This window comes from Elaeis guineensis, chromosome 13, assembly GCF_000442705.2.
Source record: "Elaeis guineensis isolate ETL-2024a chromosome 13, EG11, whole genome shotgun sequence".
NCBI lineage: Eukaryota > Viridiplantae > Streptophyta > Magnoliopsida > Arecales > Arecaceae > Elaeis > Elaeis guineensis.
Genome location: NC_026005.2, coordinates 31,526,367 through 31,544,171, shown reverse-complemented (window position 1 = coordinate 31,544,171; position 17,805 = coordinate 31,526,367). Strand labels below are relative to the sequence as shown.

Sequence of the window (17,805 nt, the reverse complement as noted above, 5' to 3'; positions counted from 1 at the left end):
TCCACCTCTTCTTTATCACTCCATACTTGATCGTGCTTGGCTCAGTCAAATGGCTGTTGAAGATATGTGACAAAGCCCCAGGATTGTAATGGGAGTGAGGTTGAATGAAGAAAAAGATAGGCAAGGTTTAGGGTTTGGTTGTTGAGATTGCATTTTTTCTTTTTTCAACCATAGAAAGAATGCATTTTCTTAGCCCTTTTTTTTTTTTGATCTAGGTGGGTAGTTGAATCATCAGTCGATGTGGTTTGACCAGTTTGAGCGGTTGAACCATTTGGGTTCGATGGGTTGAATGGCTTTTAGCATATTCCTGGGATTGGATACGACCGTACCTAAAATTATTAATGAGTGATGAGTCAGGAAGAGCAACCCAACAGATCTAATACGAATGCTAATAGGTTGTTCCTCTTCCTCCTCTATTAAACTTCATTACTTATTAGTGAACTGCTTATCCTATTAACTTCAAGTTTTTCTTCATGCATAAATACCTACATACATACATTGGCATGTGCATGTGCTGTGTATGTGTGTATATACTTAACATTTGGGTTTTGGGTTGTGGCTTTTCTTTTGTTGGGGGGGGGGCGTTGGGGAGGATGCAAAGCCCCAACTACCTATAGTAGGGTGAAGGCAGCACTTGAAACCAAGCTACTAGTACTCAACCCTTGGTGACTTTACCAAAAATTCTGCTATTGACTCCTCAAGTATTGCTATTACTCTAACAGTCTAACTTGCAAATATACGCATGTTGCCGCCATCAATCTTCTTGAAGTTCTCACTGTCATTTGTAAAGTTGGAATATTCAAGGGTTCAAGGTTTGGTTGTTGAGATAACATTTTCTTTTTTCAACCAAAGATAGAATACATTTTCTTTTCCCTTTTTTCTTTTTGGTCTATGTGGCTAGTGGACCAATTGATCCCAGTGGTTTGACTAGTTTGAGCAGTTGAACTACTTAGGTTGGATGGGTTGAATGGTTCATACTTGATAGCATATTCACAGGTTTGGATATGACCCTACCAGAAATTAATAATGGGTGATGAGTCAGGTGGAGCAACCTCAATTGACCTGGATGGGTTTATGTGTGCGTATAGTTATGTACCTAAGACTTGGCCCCACCTACTTGTATGAAGGTGAAGGCAACACTTGAAACCAAGCAACTAGTACCCAAACCCTAGTAACCATACCAAATCAGCTATTGATGACTCCAATTTTTCATCATATGTTAATATCTGAAGTATTGCTATTACTCTGACATGCAAATATACAATTGTTGCTGGCACCAATCTTCTTGAAGCTTTTACTACCATTTGTAAACTTGCAATATTGGCTCACATTATTGTAATTGTAGCTGATGATCTTGTTGTGTTAAAATTTAAAGATACCCGATAATAAACCGGATCCTTTTTTGCGTGAAAAATACAGCAAATTTAAATTCAGAAGGTTGTGTTGGAACCATTTGATTTTATTGCACAACCTAGTCGGTTGTGAAACAGAAATACCAAGGCCATTAGGGTTAGAAATGTTGTACACTCCAATGTTATGTAGAAATTCTTCTTTGTGAAAGGATTTTAGTCAAACATTAAAAGAGTTTCAATAAAGCAGCATTTTTGATAAAATCGGAAGAGTGTGAGTTCTATTTAAAATTACTTATAAGATTAAGAATAGGAAATTGACTTATCGAGAGACTACTTGGATTGGCTCGTTAATTTACGATGTAAAAGTAGAAAATCCGAAAGCGTGTGATCACTATTCTAAGGCAAATTTTTGACCCTCGTGTCGGTGTTTATTAGAAAGTCTATCCCAAGATATGATTGGGATACCCTTTCTTGGAGCACGATCGTGGAGAGGGTTGACAGATCTCTCAAAACTCAGCAAAGAGTACAGAGGTAGAAGAGTGTTTAAATACCAAAGAGAAGAAGTAAGAGAGAGAGAGCAAAGACTTGAGAAGAGAAATACGATGACTGCCTTTTTTTAGTGCCCCATGTTGTCCAAACTTGTGGTCTTATATAGACCATGGGAAGACGCGAACAAAGAGATTCTTTGAGCGGTTGACCATGATGGGAAACGATCGATCAAAGTGAGATACATCCGTCTGGTCAAATGGTCAATTGATCGTTATGATGGTGATAATTTAAAATAAAAAGATAAAATGTTAAAATAAAAATATAAATTATCACACCATGCGCATGCGTCGCGTTCACACGCATGTCCAAGCTGAGCCAAGCCAAGTTGGCCGATGCGCACGTGCGGTGTAACAACCACTTCCCTCTTTGACCTAAGCGGAGGTGGGCAAGGAAAGAAGGTAGATAAACATTAAGAAGAGATTGTCCTTTTTCAATGTGGGACTAAACTCATAACAAAACTTTTAGAGAACTTTAGAGAGAAGGGAAAGTTTGAGTTTTCCCTCCAACTCCCTTACAATTCTTCTCAAAACTCAAAATTTTAAAATAAATAATACTAATTATTTAATATCAATATAATTGAAACTTTATTGCTGAGTATCTATACTATGTAATGGGTGAAGTGTTTTAATCGTACTTAATGTAGATAGGCTCCATCTGAAGGATCAGAGTGAATCAAATCTTGAACTATGTTCCTTTGATCTAGACTTTAACTATAACATACATAATGTGGAAAGATTTGTCGTGGGGTTGCACATTATTGGTCGTGTGCAAGTATGTTGTTCATGAGAGCATCTAGGACAGGGATTCAGGTCCTAATGGGACGTCCCGTGGGACATCGGGACGGGATACCATTCCATGTGTTGGGATAGACCGTCCTGCTAGCGTCCCAACATCTTGATCGAGACGTCTTGGGACATCCTTTGTCCCAAGTGTCACGACGGAATGGGACGGTGATGCATCCCGTTCCGTAGAAAAATCGGGACAGTCCCGTCCCTTGGGATTTAAAATCTTGATCTAGGATTTGCCCATATCCCCTACGACGGCTGTATATAGAAGCTTTCATATAGGTGAGCCCTCTAGGGATGTTGATGTAGCCATCATAATTTGATGAAATCCAGCATAAGAAGTAAAGAAAATCTCAGCAACAATTTAAATAAGAAATAGATTACAGCATTCATAAGAACTAAAGATGACAGACCAACAACCGAGATCAATACATGAATGCCAAGTGCATATAAAAGTCCGAAAAAAAAACTCCAAGAAATGAAGCTTTCCAAACTTAATTATTTTAAAAGAAAATGGATAGGTTTTGAAGGGAGGTGAAGAGGATAAAAGGTGGGGTAAAAGATTGTGATGGTGATGAGATAATGGGGATTACTTTAGATGAGAAGGTGAAGGTCGCGAGATTCAAGATTGCAATAGGTTCACGAACTGCGGGTTATCCATGACCACTAAGGCTTGCGGAATCGCAATGAACAACTTCAGCATGGAAAGGATGAAAGACGAGAATATAGAAGAAGTGGAGAAGGAGAGATCGATTCGAGCGCGAGGAAGAAGCGACTACAGATCAGAAGGTAGAGAAAAACTATATGTAGAGAGAGGGAGATTTAAGGTTTCTATGAAGTCTTTGTTTTTTTTTTCTGTTGCTCTTCCTAAGCCCCAAGAGCCCATATTTATAACCCTTTTCTTCTTTCTTTCTTTTTCTATTCTTCTTTTTTTGTTTGGTCAAAAATACCATTTTTTCTCTTTCCTCTCTTTTTTTCCTTTCTTTTTTTTTCTTTCCCCTTTTTCTTTTCCTCTCTTTTTTTCTCTTTCCCCTTTTCTCTTTCCTCCTTTTCTTTTCCTCTTTTTTTCTCTCTTTCTCTTTTTTTCTTTTTCTTTCCTCTTCTTTAGTAAGAGATAAATCTGTGGAGAATCATATGGTCCCCGCATTCCCCTTTTTCTTTTCTTTCCCTCTTCTCTAGTAAGAGATAAATCTGTGGAGAATCATATGGTCCCTGCAAATTTAGATTGGCTTCTTGGTTCGAAAAAAAATAAATAAAAAGGATTTGGTTCAGATTTGGATCAATTTATCCAATTTTTCTTAAAATAATTAAGCTGGATTGAATCAAATATCAAGAAAAAAAATAACTTGACAAATAAGATAAAATCATGGCTTGATGCACTGCATCAGTTCTCTTCGGGTGGGAGAGATCTCGACCCTGTCGATATGGCTTCTTGATAACTTTGGTATAAGTCCTCTTGAAGCCGACGCAATTCTACCTCTGAAATCTATCTGCTATCAATCATTGGACGCCCTTGCCAACGTACCAAATATCGACGATGTGTATCCCGATGTGTCGCAGCCTCGTGAACGTCCAGAATCTCCTCTACGCCCTCTGTTGCTATCTTTGCATCCGTAATGAAAGGTAGCATCTTGATATCTACAGTAGTGGGTGCTTCTCCATGGTACTCGAATAAATCATTCACATCAAAAACTGAAAAGGTAAGTACTTTTGGTGGCAGATCAATAAGGTAGGCATTCTTTCAGTTTCTTGAGAATTTTGAATGGTCCAAATTTCTTTCTGTCTAGCTTGCTATAATTTTCGACGGAAAATCTCTCCTTCAAATAGACCAAAACACTATCTCATTAAAATCCATGCCTCGACGGTGTAGGTCCACTACTGCCTTATATTTGGCGGTGGAGTCCCGCAATCTTTTGTGAACCTACTGTTGCACCTTTTGAACCTATTTGAAGTAGGACTCGGCTTCTGCGTTAAATCTATCAGGATATGGAATGGGTGTTCGATCAAGAAAATGAAGAATAGGATGATCATAGAGAGTTTCAAAAGGAAATTTTTCTATGGTTCTATTGATGGAATTATTATATACAAACTCAGCTTGTGGTAAGATTAAATCCTATTATTTTGGTCTTTCACTTGCCAAGAATCTTAAAAGGTTGCCCAAAGATCGATTTACCATCTCAGTCGGTCCATCAGTTGCGGATGATATGGACTGCTAAAATTTAATCTATTTTCTGCTTTGGTCATCAGAGTTCTCCAAAAATGACTTATAAATTTAGTATTCCTATCTGATGTGATTGATCTAAGAATGGCATGCAGACGCATAATGTCATTGAAAAATAGTTTTGCAATATGTGATGCATCGGACGTATTTTTACATAGAATAAAATGGGCGATTTTGGTAAAGCGATCTACAACCATAAAGATTGAGTCAACATGTGCAGTTTTGGATAGGCCAAGAACAAAGTCTATAGTAACATCTTCCCAAGGAGCAGAGGGAATAGGAAGAGGAGTATATAAGTCTGTGTTCTGTTTTTGACCCTTAAAAGTTTGATAGGTCATACAACATTGAACGAATCGTTCTACATCCCTATACATGTTTGGCCAATAATAGCACTCTTGAACTAACCCCAAGGTTGTATCCCGTCCGAAATGTCCTCATAAACCATTATTGTGCAGGTCTTAAATCAAGGACTTTCTCAACGAACCCTCTAGGATGCATAACTTGGATTGTCTAAAAAGATATCCAGATTCAATGCAAAAATCAGAGGACAAATTAGTGTCGGAAGACATATTTTCCCATGATAGGTCCGAAGTAAGGGTCATCTTTGTACAGATCCTTAATAGTCTCAAGCCTTACAATTTGTAAGGAAGCTGTGATAAAGAGATGGGTCCTACAACTAAGAGTGTCGGCAACCCGATTGAATATACCCTGCTTATGTCTCAAGTGGAAAGTGTACTCTTGTATAAATGCAGTCCATTTGGCATGCCTCTTGTTAAGGTTCTTTTGAGAATTCAAATAACGTAAGGCTTCATGGTCCGAGTTAAGGATGAACTCCCGATGAATCAAATATGGTCGCTAGTGTTTCAAGGCTTGTACAATCACATAGAACTAGAGATCATACGTAGAATAACGCGATCGAGCATCATTCAATTTCTCACTAAAAAAGGCTAGGGGTCGCTTTTCTTAGGACAATACAACCACTATTTCCACAAGTGAGACATCACAATCAACTTCGAAAATCTTATCAAAGTTAAATAGGGCAAGTAGGGCTGCATTCATGTGTCTGTTTTTAACCATTTTGAAGCTTTGTTCAGCTTCAAGAGTCTAGCAAAATTTTTTCCTTTTCAAACAGTCTGTAATTGGAGCAATCAAGGAATTGAAATTTTGATGAAGCGTCGATAGAACGACGCAAGTCCATGGAAGCTTTGAATCTCAGTGATGGTTTTTGGGGTTGTCCAGTCTTGAATCACCTTAAATAGCAAGATCTACTTTAATCCCATTGGTAGGCACAATATAGCTTAGGAAGATGAGGTTGTCAGTTAAAAAGGTACACTTTTTAAGGTTTAGATACAGCTAATTTTCTTTCAAGGTCTGAAGCATTTGTCGAAGATGGTTCAAATGGAGTTCAGAACTTGTGCTATAGATCAAAATATTGTCGAAGTATATTACGACAAATTTTTCAGTGAACGGTCGTAACACTTGATTCATGGTACGCATAAAAGTACTTGGGACATTGGATAGCCCAAAAGGCATAACTAACCATTCATACAATCCATCTTTGATTTTGAATGCCATTTTCCACTAGTCTCTTGGTCGGATATGGATATGGTGATATCCGCTCTTCAGGTCGATCTTGGAGAATATCTTCACACCCCCTAGCATGTCAAGCATGTCATCGAGCCTAAAGATGGAGAACCTATACTTCACCATGATTTTATTGATAGCACGACTATCTACACACATTCGTCATGTTCCATCTTTTTTTTGGAGTGAGGGGAGTGGGTACAGCCATTGGACTCATACTCTTTCTAATATACCCCTTCAATAAGTCAGTGACTTGTTGATGCAGTTTTTCATGCTCGACCGGGCTCATCCTCTCATAGGCTTGGTGTAGTAGACTCGTTCCTGGCACTAGATCAATGCAGTGCTGGATATCTCTTATAGGGGGTAGGCCATCAGGGAGTTCCTCTAGCATAATGTCAGAAAACTCGTCTAATTGAGGTCGAACAGTCGAGGGAGCTTCAAGAGTTTCAATTGTTTCTTTTATCACTAAGACATATCATAGGGGATCCTGCTAGATTTTTAGTAAATTGGGACTTACTCAAGGCCATCATGGATTGCCCCTTGGTGGATGGCGGTTTTTGGGATAAGTCTGACTTAGGCTTCGGCTTTGATGTACTGTTGAATGGAATCAACTTAATCTTTTCGTTGTCCTTAGTGACTATGCATGTGTTCTCCTTCTCGTCATGTATGGTGCTATGGTCAAACTGCCAAGGTCTTTCTAACAATAAGTGACATACGTCCATGGGCACTACATTGCACTAAACCTCGTCAGTATAAGTCTTCCCAATGGAAAACTCAACTAGAATTCATCGTGTTATGGGAATCTTGTCTCTGTCCTTAAATCAGGCGATTTGATAAGGTTATGCAAGCTTATCAATTTTTAGCTGAAGTTTGTCAACATCTCTTGGGAGACAAAGTTCTCCATACTCCCATTATCAATTAGAGCAGAATTTTCCCCCAGCATTGTAGATGGTTCGAAAAAGATTGTGTCGTCTCTAATCATCCTTGGTAGTTTTGGGTGCTACAAGAACATGATTGATCATTAGATTTGGTTCCGTAATTTTAGTAGGCTCATCAAGGATCTTGTTATTTCCAACATCTTCCTCTTGCATTTCGATCTCTTCTTTCTGTTCACTCTTGTCGGCATTTTCAATCAAATTTGTCCTAGGCTAAAACTGTCTCAAAGGACACTGACGACTTATGACCCAGTTGCCTACACTTATAACAAAGGATATTGGACCCCGGGGGCTTAGGACCTAAAATTCCTTTACCCTTAGTATCGACATGTTTTGGAAGGGGTTGGATGTCATTTTTTGGGGTTGGTTTGGTTCTTACAATGGTCTTCCCACTTAGGTTTTCTGTCGGAATGTTTGTCTTTTTAATTTAGACTCGATCTTAAGGGCATGATTGTAGGCCGCATCGATCTGTAGAAAATTGTAGAAGGTTAATTCATCTTGAATTTGAGGGCAAAGTCCGGCAAGATAGCGAGCTATCCGCTGTTCTTCATCCTCCTTAAGGTCATTGCAAGCTTGCAAGATATAAAATTCTTCAGTGTATTCTTGCACCGTTTTAGACCCCTGTCTAAAATTGTGAAGTTTTTGGAATAAGGTTTGTCGATAATCGGTTGGAAGAAATTTTCCTCTAAGTTTCTCTTTCATTCTTTCCCAAGAGGCGATTTTCTCCTTGCCTTTTCTAATCCTATCATTTTGGACTTGCTTCCATCAAACTAAAGTATGACCTTTTAACTTAAGAGAGACAAACTTGACTTTTTTATCCTCGGAAAACTCTTTCCACTCAAAAAATTGTTCTAACTTATCAACCCAATCTAGGAACTCTTCAAGTTCTAACCTATCCTCGAACTCACGAACATCTATTTTAATACCCTGATCCCAACGTGTGGTGTTCGCTTGATGTTGGTTTGGCTAGTTTCTCTTAGGAGGTATGTCTTCTATATTCGGGTCACTCTCAGAATTGGTGGCTCCATCCCCCTTGTGTTGACGTGTCATGGCCATGGCTTCTAACATTTGTTGTATTTGATTTAGTTGGTTTTGCATATTTCTTATAGTCCCTTGTTGTCTTTCATATGCCTCTCTCCAATCCCTAGGATTTTCTAAGTAATTGTTTGCCATTTTGAGATGCTAATGGCCCTAGAATGATATCTTAATGATTTGAGAAAGTTGTGGACAGCCAACAAGATGCAAGAAATGGACTTTCAATACTTTTTTTTTAATGTACCTAGACAACAATGAAGTACAGATGGGACAAGTTCATGCAAAGTGTGTGCAATGATGTATGATTCTAATAATGCATGTGGATAAAAGTCTTTAGATCAGAATTTGCTCTGATACCACTTGATGTAGCCACAATAATTTAATGAAATCTAGTGCAGGAAGTAAAGAAAATCTCAACAATGATTTAAACCAGAAATAGATTACAGCATTCATAGGAACTAAAGATGACAGACCAACAACCGAGATCAATACATCAATGCCAAGTGTATATAAAAGTCCTAAAAAAAAAACTCTAGGAAATGAAGCTTTCCAAAATTATTTTAAAAGAAAATGGATAGGTTTTGAAGGAAGGTGAAGAGGATAAAAAGTGGGGTAAAAGATTGTGATGGTGATGAGATAATGGGGATTACCTTAGATGAGAAGGTGAAGGTTGGCGAGATTCAAGATTACAATAGGTTCATCAGTTGCGGGTTATCCACGACTACTAAGGCTTACGGCACCACAATGAAAAACTGCAGCATGGAGAGGATGAAAGACGAGAATGTAGAAGTGGAGAAGGAGAGATTGATCCGGACGCAAGGAAGAAGTGACTACAGATCAGAAGGTAGAAGAAAACTATATGTAGAGAGGGAGATTTCAGATTTCTATGAAGTCTTTGTTTTTTTCTCTCTGCTTTTTCTAAGCCCCAAGAGCCCATATTTATAATCTTTTTTTTCTTCCTTTTTCTATTCTTCTTTTTTTGTTTGGTCAAAAATACTATTTTTTCTCTTTCCTCTTTTTTTTTTCCTCTCTTTTTTTTTCTTTCCCTTTTTGTCTTTCCTCTTTTTCTTTTCTTCTATTTTTTTCTCTTTCCTCTGTTTCTTTTCCTCTTTTTTTTTCTCTTTTCCTTTTTTCTTTTCTTTCCTACTTCTCTAGTAAGAGATAAATCTGTGGAGAATCATATGGTCCCCATATTCTTCTTTTTTCTTTTCTTTCCCTCTTCTCTAGTAAGAGAAATCTGTGGAGAATCATATGGTCCCCACAAATTTAGATTGGCTTCTTGGTTTGGAAAAAAATAAACAAAACGGATTTGAAAAAGGATTTGATTTGGATTTGGGTCAATCTATCTAATTTTTCTTAAAATAATTAAGCTGGTTTGAATCAAATACCAAGAAGAAAAATAACTTGACAAATAAGATAAAATCATGGCTTGATGCACTGCATCAGATGTGTGTAGAGTCACATCAGGAGATTCTCTTCAGAACTCATTTAGAGCTATGTTTTTCCTTAACATCTACACAGGAGCACTTATCATCATAGGAATGCATTGGAGTGGAGACTCCTATAGATATATAAGTATATGTATTCTCTGGCTAACCAATTAGCTTGTTATTACTGTATTGAACCTCCTTTAGGGGGTTACCTATCATAAATGTTGGGTTTCCACTATTGAAGGGCTCATTATAGGCTAAGTCCCATCTCCCTCGATGATTCTAGGACCTTAGTTTTATTTAGGCATTTACTAAGATAATCTACAAGATTATTGCCAGTTTTTACATAAGACAAAAAAATAATGCCATGGATTTCCTATTTTCTTATAGATTTTTGTCTTATTTTTATATGTTTATTTATCTTTGAATTTATAAGTTTCTTTGTGCAAAAATTTGTTGCAGCTTTAGAATCACAATGAATTGAAATAGGAAAAATAGGAGATGAAATTACGAAAATTTTAGATAAAAGATCTTTAAGCCATTTAGCTTTGGAGCAGGTAGAATTAAGAACAATGAGTTTAGATTTCATTGTACTTTTGGCTAGAATGGATTGCTTGATGGATTTTCAAGAAACAACACTACCACTAAGAAGGAATACATATCCAAAAATAGATTTAACATTAGATGAATCGGAAATCCAGCTGGCATCACTATATCTCTTTAACACAGATGGATAGCCAACAAATCTAAGACAATATGGAATAGTATCTTTAAGATACCTAAAGATTCTTTCGAGGGCAATCTAAAGTTCCTTAGTATTTTTATATTTTCTATATGTCTCATGGATCATCTGACGGACAACTAAGAATTCTAAATCTACAATGAAGCTCAATTTCTTTAGGTGACTTATTGGTTTTAGAGGTGTTTAAGAAATCAGATGATCTGGTAACAGATCTTGACTTAAATGAGGAAGAGGATACATCATATGGTGGCCTTTTTTCAATAGCAATTATGAGGCCTAATGGGATTAACTAGGCCTCAAGCTGTTCCTGCCACTTAAGGAACCCATGACCATCGAACTTTTTGGATTTAAGGGTCAAAGCTTCCTCGGCACCCATTAATGTACAATTAAGATTACCAGCAATTTAATTTCAGAGGGTTTGAATAAAGCTGCAAATAGAGTATACAGAATATTAGGATTTTTAGAGTTCACAGAAAATCTGTAAGTCGATGCTAGTTATCGGCCTTTAGAACAATAAAGAACAAATGCTATTTCGATAATTCAATGTTTCAAATGAATTAAAATATTGAAAATGATTTTTTTTAGAAAATTAGAACAGAGTAATCGGAAAAGTTTTTTTGCCTTAGATTGTTATGTAGAAATTTTTCTTTGTGAAAGGATTTTAGTTAAACATTAGAAGAGTTTCAGTAAAGCAATGTTTTTGATAAAATCAGAAGAGTGCAACTTATATTTAAATACTACTTATAAGATTAAGAATAAGAAATTGACTTAGAGCTTGGTTGGATTGGTTCGTTAATTTGTGATGCATGTGAGGAGAAAATTTGGATGTGCATGATTACTATCCTAAGACAAATTTTTAACCCTCGTGCCAGTGTTTATTAGGAATTCTGCCCAAAATATGATCGAGATATCCTCTATTGGAGCATGATCATGGAGAGGGTTGATAGATCTCTCAAAACTTAACAAAGAGAATAGAGGTAGAAGTGTTTAAACACCAAAGAGAGGAAGTAGGAGAGAGAGCAAAGACTTGAGAAGAGAAATATGATTGCTGCCTTTTTTTCAGTGCCTGATGCTTGTGGTTTTATGTAGACCATGGGAAGATATGAGCAAAAGGATGCTTTGACCAGTTGACCATGATGGGAAATGACCGGTCAAAGAGAGATACATCTGTCTGGTCAAATGGTTAATTGATAATAAAAATATAAGATTATTGTACCATCACATGTGCACGCCATGCCACGCCACACCGCGCCGCATTCATGCATGCGTGTGAGCCAAGCTGAGCCGGGCCAGGTGGTGCGTGCTTGTGTGGTGTAAAACCCGCTTCCCTCTTTGACGCAAGCAAAGGTGGACAAAGAAAGAAGGTAGATAAATATCAAGAAGAGATTGTCCCTTTCCAATGTGGGACTAAACTCATAACAAACTTCTAGGGAACTTTGGAAGGAAGGGAAATTTTGAGTTATTGCCTCCAACTCCCTAACATCCAAAAGGTCAACAATGAATGCCAAGCCTCAAGGAAGATCAGAAAGTTCAATAGATTACTAGCATGCAGGTTAGAAGCAAAGTTGATGAAACATGTCAATGGGTTACTGCTGTCAACACATTTTACCCAAGGTTCACATACTGACTTATTTATGGATTACACAACATTGGGCCTGATGACCAAAGAAATCTGTGCTAACAAACCAAGATGTCTATGTCTAAAAGTAATGGCCTAGTGGAAGATGGCTTTGTGGATAACTATTTTGTAATTGGGGTGTTCCAACGTTAGATGCACAAAGAAACAGAAAGTTTATTTGATATTTTTAGACGATGTAGCTTTTCCAAGTAGGTACTAGAGAGCAAGCCATCTATTTCTGCCGCATCTTAGAGGTGATTTTTTTTTAATATATACATTTTTTGTGCCTGAGAAATGGAATAAAGCTGCACTATGTCCTCAAAACAAGAAAAAAAATAGTAGGTAAAAGCAGGTCCAGGAGTCAGAGGGTATGATGACAGAAAATGGAGAAGTTAGACTATATAAGCTGCTGAGATTGTGGGCAGCAAACAGGGTATTGGCTCTAAAGCTGACTGCATAGGAAAATCTATAAAGGGATTGACATATCCCAGGGTTGTATCTGACAGAGTTTTTGGTGACCTGGGTCCAATTAATCACAACATCAGCATAACAACTCAAAATATAATTACTTATACCTGTAATGGGAATCTGTAATGGATCTCTTCACCACTTTGATTCATTTACTTTTTCTTTACTTTTCTTGCTTTGGGAGGAGAAATTCTGGGTTTATTACCTTGAGGCAAAAAAATGGACCATAAATGTTGGAGAAATGAATTGCTAACTGCCTATTAAAGGACCACAATTTGTTGATTTCTTGAGGATGTGAAACTAGTTGACCATCATTTATCATAATGCAATCAATTGGAGGGGATCCTGAAATTGCTTGCAGACTGGATAGGGTACATCTAGATTGAGATTTGATCTTCATGTTCCATAACATACTTGTCAATTCTGTTTGTGCTGGCATCAGCCATCATTCAGCTATGATTCATGAAGTTACATAAGCATCATCCTAGAATAAACCCTTTTTCTCTTTAGAAGGCAAAGGAACGGATGTAGCGCAAGAATCTTGGGGAATCGATGTTTCTAGCAATCTAATATGTCAGCTTGGTTCAGAAGTTCAGATCTGTAGAGGCTGTGGTTGATGCCCATAACAAGATCACATGGTATTGTGCCCTATCCACTGGAAAAAGAATTACATAAAAGCCAAACTGGTACATTTTCATTCAATTCTAGTAACTAAAAATTTTAATTTGTTTAGGTTAGATTTAAGTACTATGTCTCAAGGTTAAAATCCCAATCTCTGGCTTCTTAAAGGGGAATGTAGCATCGCATTCTTCGACAATGCTGGTGGGAAACTGTAATTTTTGTAATTAACTCAAAAAATCCTGAGAGACTCCTCAATGATGGTGGTGGAATGTTCTATAAAAAATTGAAGATACCAAGAAGCATGCGGTTTTCATCTGAAGATTGCTGAAAAACTTCCCTATTAACATATAATTTGTGAAGCAAAACTATGGTTTGGGATACATCTCTCTGCATGATAATTAAAATCTTTTTTACTTGAATCTATAAGAATGTTGTAGACCTGATGGCAGTTATGTTGTTTATTTTTCTAAACAGGTTTACCTTGTTTCTCTGTTCATTTTTCATATCTGTTAAATCTTTGGCTGAGGTTACATTTGTTTTGCATTTTTGATATGTTAATTTAGTAATGCGGGTTCTTGTACCAATTAATGTTCATCATGCTTTCAGATCTTGACTGTGAACCTCTTGAAAGGCTGCAAGAAGATAACAGTTAAAATTTTTAGTGACGACCATTGTGCCTTAATGAAGGATAGAAGCATCATTAACAGAGTCATATGTGGTACCCACTATTCCTCATAGCTTAATTTGTTAGGAAGGGAATCAGTCCTTAAGAAGCCCTTATGTGTGGCTCAGATGATGCACATAAAGGCATAGAATTCAAGAATGATTCGAGATGATAGTTGAGAACTATTTAACAAAAGAAAAAATAAAGATGATAAACTGGTGAATTAAAGAAATGGCATAAAGTGTATCTGAAGCCATGACCTTTATCTTTGATACCATGTTAACAAGCTATTACAGCCCCAAAGCTTAAGCTGTTAGGGAAGGAGTCAACCATGTATATCAGGCCTTTCCATGAAAGCTCAGATTTTTTTTCCTTGGGGTTAGGCACATAAGTGCCTAAAGGATGAAAGCTCAGAGGTTTAATCTTGATGTTCTACCTTTCCAATTTAGTCTTACAAACATATCATTGAGTGTCCTTGTCATTACTATCAACATCAACCTGGAGTTAGAAGTGTATTTAGGGTAGGTTGGGTAAGGTTAAGAGCTAAGCGATACCCAACCCATCATCAAAATCATGCAATCCTAACTTGATCTAACCTGAGTCCATATATTTTGACCTGAAACATTATTTAGGTTTACTTAGGTTAGTTAAGGTGGGCTATCTCCCAAGTTGATGCTCTGGAACATTTTTCCCTAATTTAACCTGTCAAAGTTGATATTCAAATCTTGCACGTCTCCATTATCTTATGATTTAAATTTTTTAAATACGCTGTTGTGGTTGGTTTATTGATTGAGGAATACATCCTACATGAATTACGCCATGGCTTTTATTGGGCAAAATCGAGTTGAAAAAAGGTGCCATAATTGGGTTCAGTCAGGTTGTGATGTAAGCAGGTCAAAAATGGGTCAAGTTCAGGTTGGGTTGGGTTACTGGACTCTTCAAAGTTCAACTGAAACCCAAAAGGACTTTTATTTGGGTTGATGTCACCAACTCAAACCCAACCTGACTGCGTAATATATAGGCCCAACCAATTGAAAATCATGGGTTGGATCAGCTTGAGTCTGCTTCAACCCAGCCCATGTTGCACCTTGAAGCAAAATTTCTTTTTTGACATGTTACCTAGCATTAAAGGCATTGTAACTCCAAGCTTCATTATCCATTTTTCAAAGAAAAATTGGACTTACAATGTCTTCTGCACAAATTTAGAAGATTTCTTATCCTGGTATTATCCATGTTAATTTATTTTAGTAGGATCATCATTTTCCTCTGCAATTTTTCCTTTATATACTTGTTACGTGTCTTCTCCATTACAAGCAGAATTTCTTATAAAGTTTTAAATAGATAACATGGAGAAGATAAGGAACCACATTAAAAGATTTGGGTATTTCACTTGAGGCTCTTTTTGTTCTGTTGTAACTTCTTGTGCTTGTATTCATCAAAAAAAAGGGATGCAACAAGCAAATCAACTACACGCAGGTAGACATTCGCTAAGATACCTCAGGTGCTCCTCTGTATTATGTAATATTCTGCAATATCTGTTGTACCAGCACTTTATGTGTATTGTAGAGTTCTGTAAGAAACCCTTTCATTATGCTAGCCCATATAGTTGTATTTTGGCCTGTATCATTGTGGATATGCATGATTTATGCTGTTGCATGTTTGCATTTGCTGCGTTCAACTTTTCATTCCAAAATTATCTGGGTCAACTTCGATGTTGACCTCAATCTAACTAAACCTCCATGTCTTTAAGCTAACTCAACCCAACCCATCTCAGGGTCGGGATTTCTCGAAACGAACTCAATTCAACCACATCTGAAGCTAAATCCAGTTTGGTGTTAGATTTGTGGGTAGGATTTAACTGATAGGTTAGGTCAGGCTGTGCAATACTGATAAATGTATAGTTTAAATACTTGATATAGGCCAGATGTAACAATAGTAGTTCAAAATTAAGGAAAAAAAGGAAAAAAGGCTTTGCTTGTATTATGTGGACAGATATGTTTACAATAATAGATCTCGTTATATTTTGTTGAAGAAAAGGGTACCTAACATGCTAACCCAACTCAACCCATCTTAGGGTTGGGATTTCTCCAAACCAACCCAATTCAACCACATCTGAAACTAAATCCAGTTTGGTGTTAGATTTATGGGTAGGATTTGACTGTTGGTCAGGCCGAGCAATACTGATAAATGTATAGTTTAGAAGCTTCATTTAGGCCAGGCCTAAGAATTAGTTCAAAATTAAGGAAAATTGGCTTTGCTTGTGCTATGTGGAGAGAGATATTCACAATAATAGATCTCTTTGTATTATGTTGAAGAAAAAGGTACATAACATGTATATAATGAAATATAAATATTTATTGGATTGGTTCTTGGTTAAATCGAGTTGGTCTGGAATTAACTTGGCTTCATGCTTGGTTTGAGCTTAATCTGAACCTAATTGACTTGGGGTTGTTTAAGATATCTAAGCCTGTGCCCTCTTCATCTCTCAAACCCTCAAGCAATCCAGACCCAAAAAGTGGGTTTCCTGTTGTCGGGCTTTAGCTTAAGACCTACTCAAGTTGCAGAAGCTCTTCTCTACTTATTTATTTTTTTTATATTTTTCCTTCTTCCTTTGGGGCTTGTTTTTGGCTATTCAATAGATTTAATGTAGTGATGAAATAAATGGCCATTCCAAATAAAGGATAAGGACTAGAAATAAAGACAATACAATATCAGCAATCAATGTTTCTTTACTAAAATAATTTGACATCTAATTTTTTGCCCCTGATTTTCTCTGCTTTTGTTCTTTTTTTGTTTTTTTTTAAATCATAATCGTTATTCATATTTTGTGGGACGAAATCACCAAATGCATGGCTGATATTGTGGAAACTATCAAATCATGGTTGTTTTATTTTGGGCATAGTAAAATATATAGTAGTGAATTTTCTTTTCATGAATGCTAAACTCACAGCAAATGCAAACATAGTTTAGTTATATTAGATTGTCGAGGTTCCAACTAGCATGGAATGGATATATTATCCATTTGCATGGGCTGCAGAATCCTATGGGTTCAGTGTGTCATATTAGTGATAGTAGAAACGTAACACATGAGTTTCATGCATCAAGTGAATTTGGTGGTTTGCAATCCTTTGCAAGGAGAGGGCATATTTGGAAAGATATGAAATCTTTGGGAAGAACAAGAAAGTTCTACTTCCTACATATGAAAACTCTGAATTGAATATGAAATCTTCTTAAATAGCTAGCTGTTGAACAGAGTGAAGAGAGAATCCTGTATCAGTTGCTTTTCATTTGAAGTCAAAACTGAGATTGTAGTAGTTGATCTCTTGCCTGATGACTAATTAAATGCCACTGTGTTATGTTGTGTAATACACTGATTGTGCATCTCATCGCTGAAAGAACCTATCAGCAGCAAAATTAGCTGATTGTAGAAGATTTTGCATCAAATATATCCTTGGAAATTTCTATTTGTGAGATTGCCATTATCGACAACACCTTCAACTTCATAACTTTTATAATCAGCACAGCTTCCTCTTGGGGTAATAACTCGAGCTTTTGTGGAGCTTGCGGTCTATGATTGCCAAATCTTCCATATTATCTGTCTATGTGCAATGCTTGTGTGTCCATGTGCTTGTTCGGTCCATGCTTGCCTGTATGGGCCATAATATTTTTTGGGGCATAAGAAGCATGGTTATGCCTTATTGTGAAGCTGCAGATTAGGATATTTGGATCAAAAAAGTGCACAATAGGATGTCAAAATCAATGTTCCTCAGTGTCCATTTTGACTTGCATAGTTCAAAATGC

The 17,805-nt window shown here is 36.9% G+C and overlaps 1 protein-coding gene across 1 annotated transcript in view; it reads left to right on the top strand.

Annotated features, from left to right (window-relative positions):
- Nucleotides 1-17,805, top strand: part of LOC105033935 (kinetochore protein NDC80 homolog) — a 59,465-nt gene that overhangs the window by 40,516 nt on the left and 1,144 nt on the right. The gene's annotated exons all lie outside the window — the stretch shown is intronic.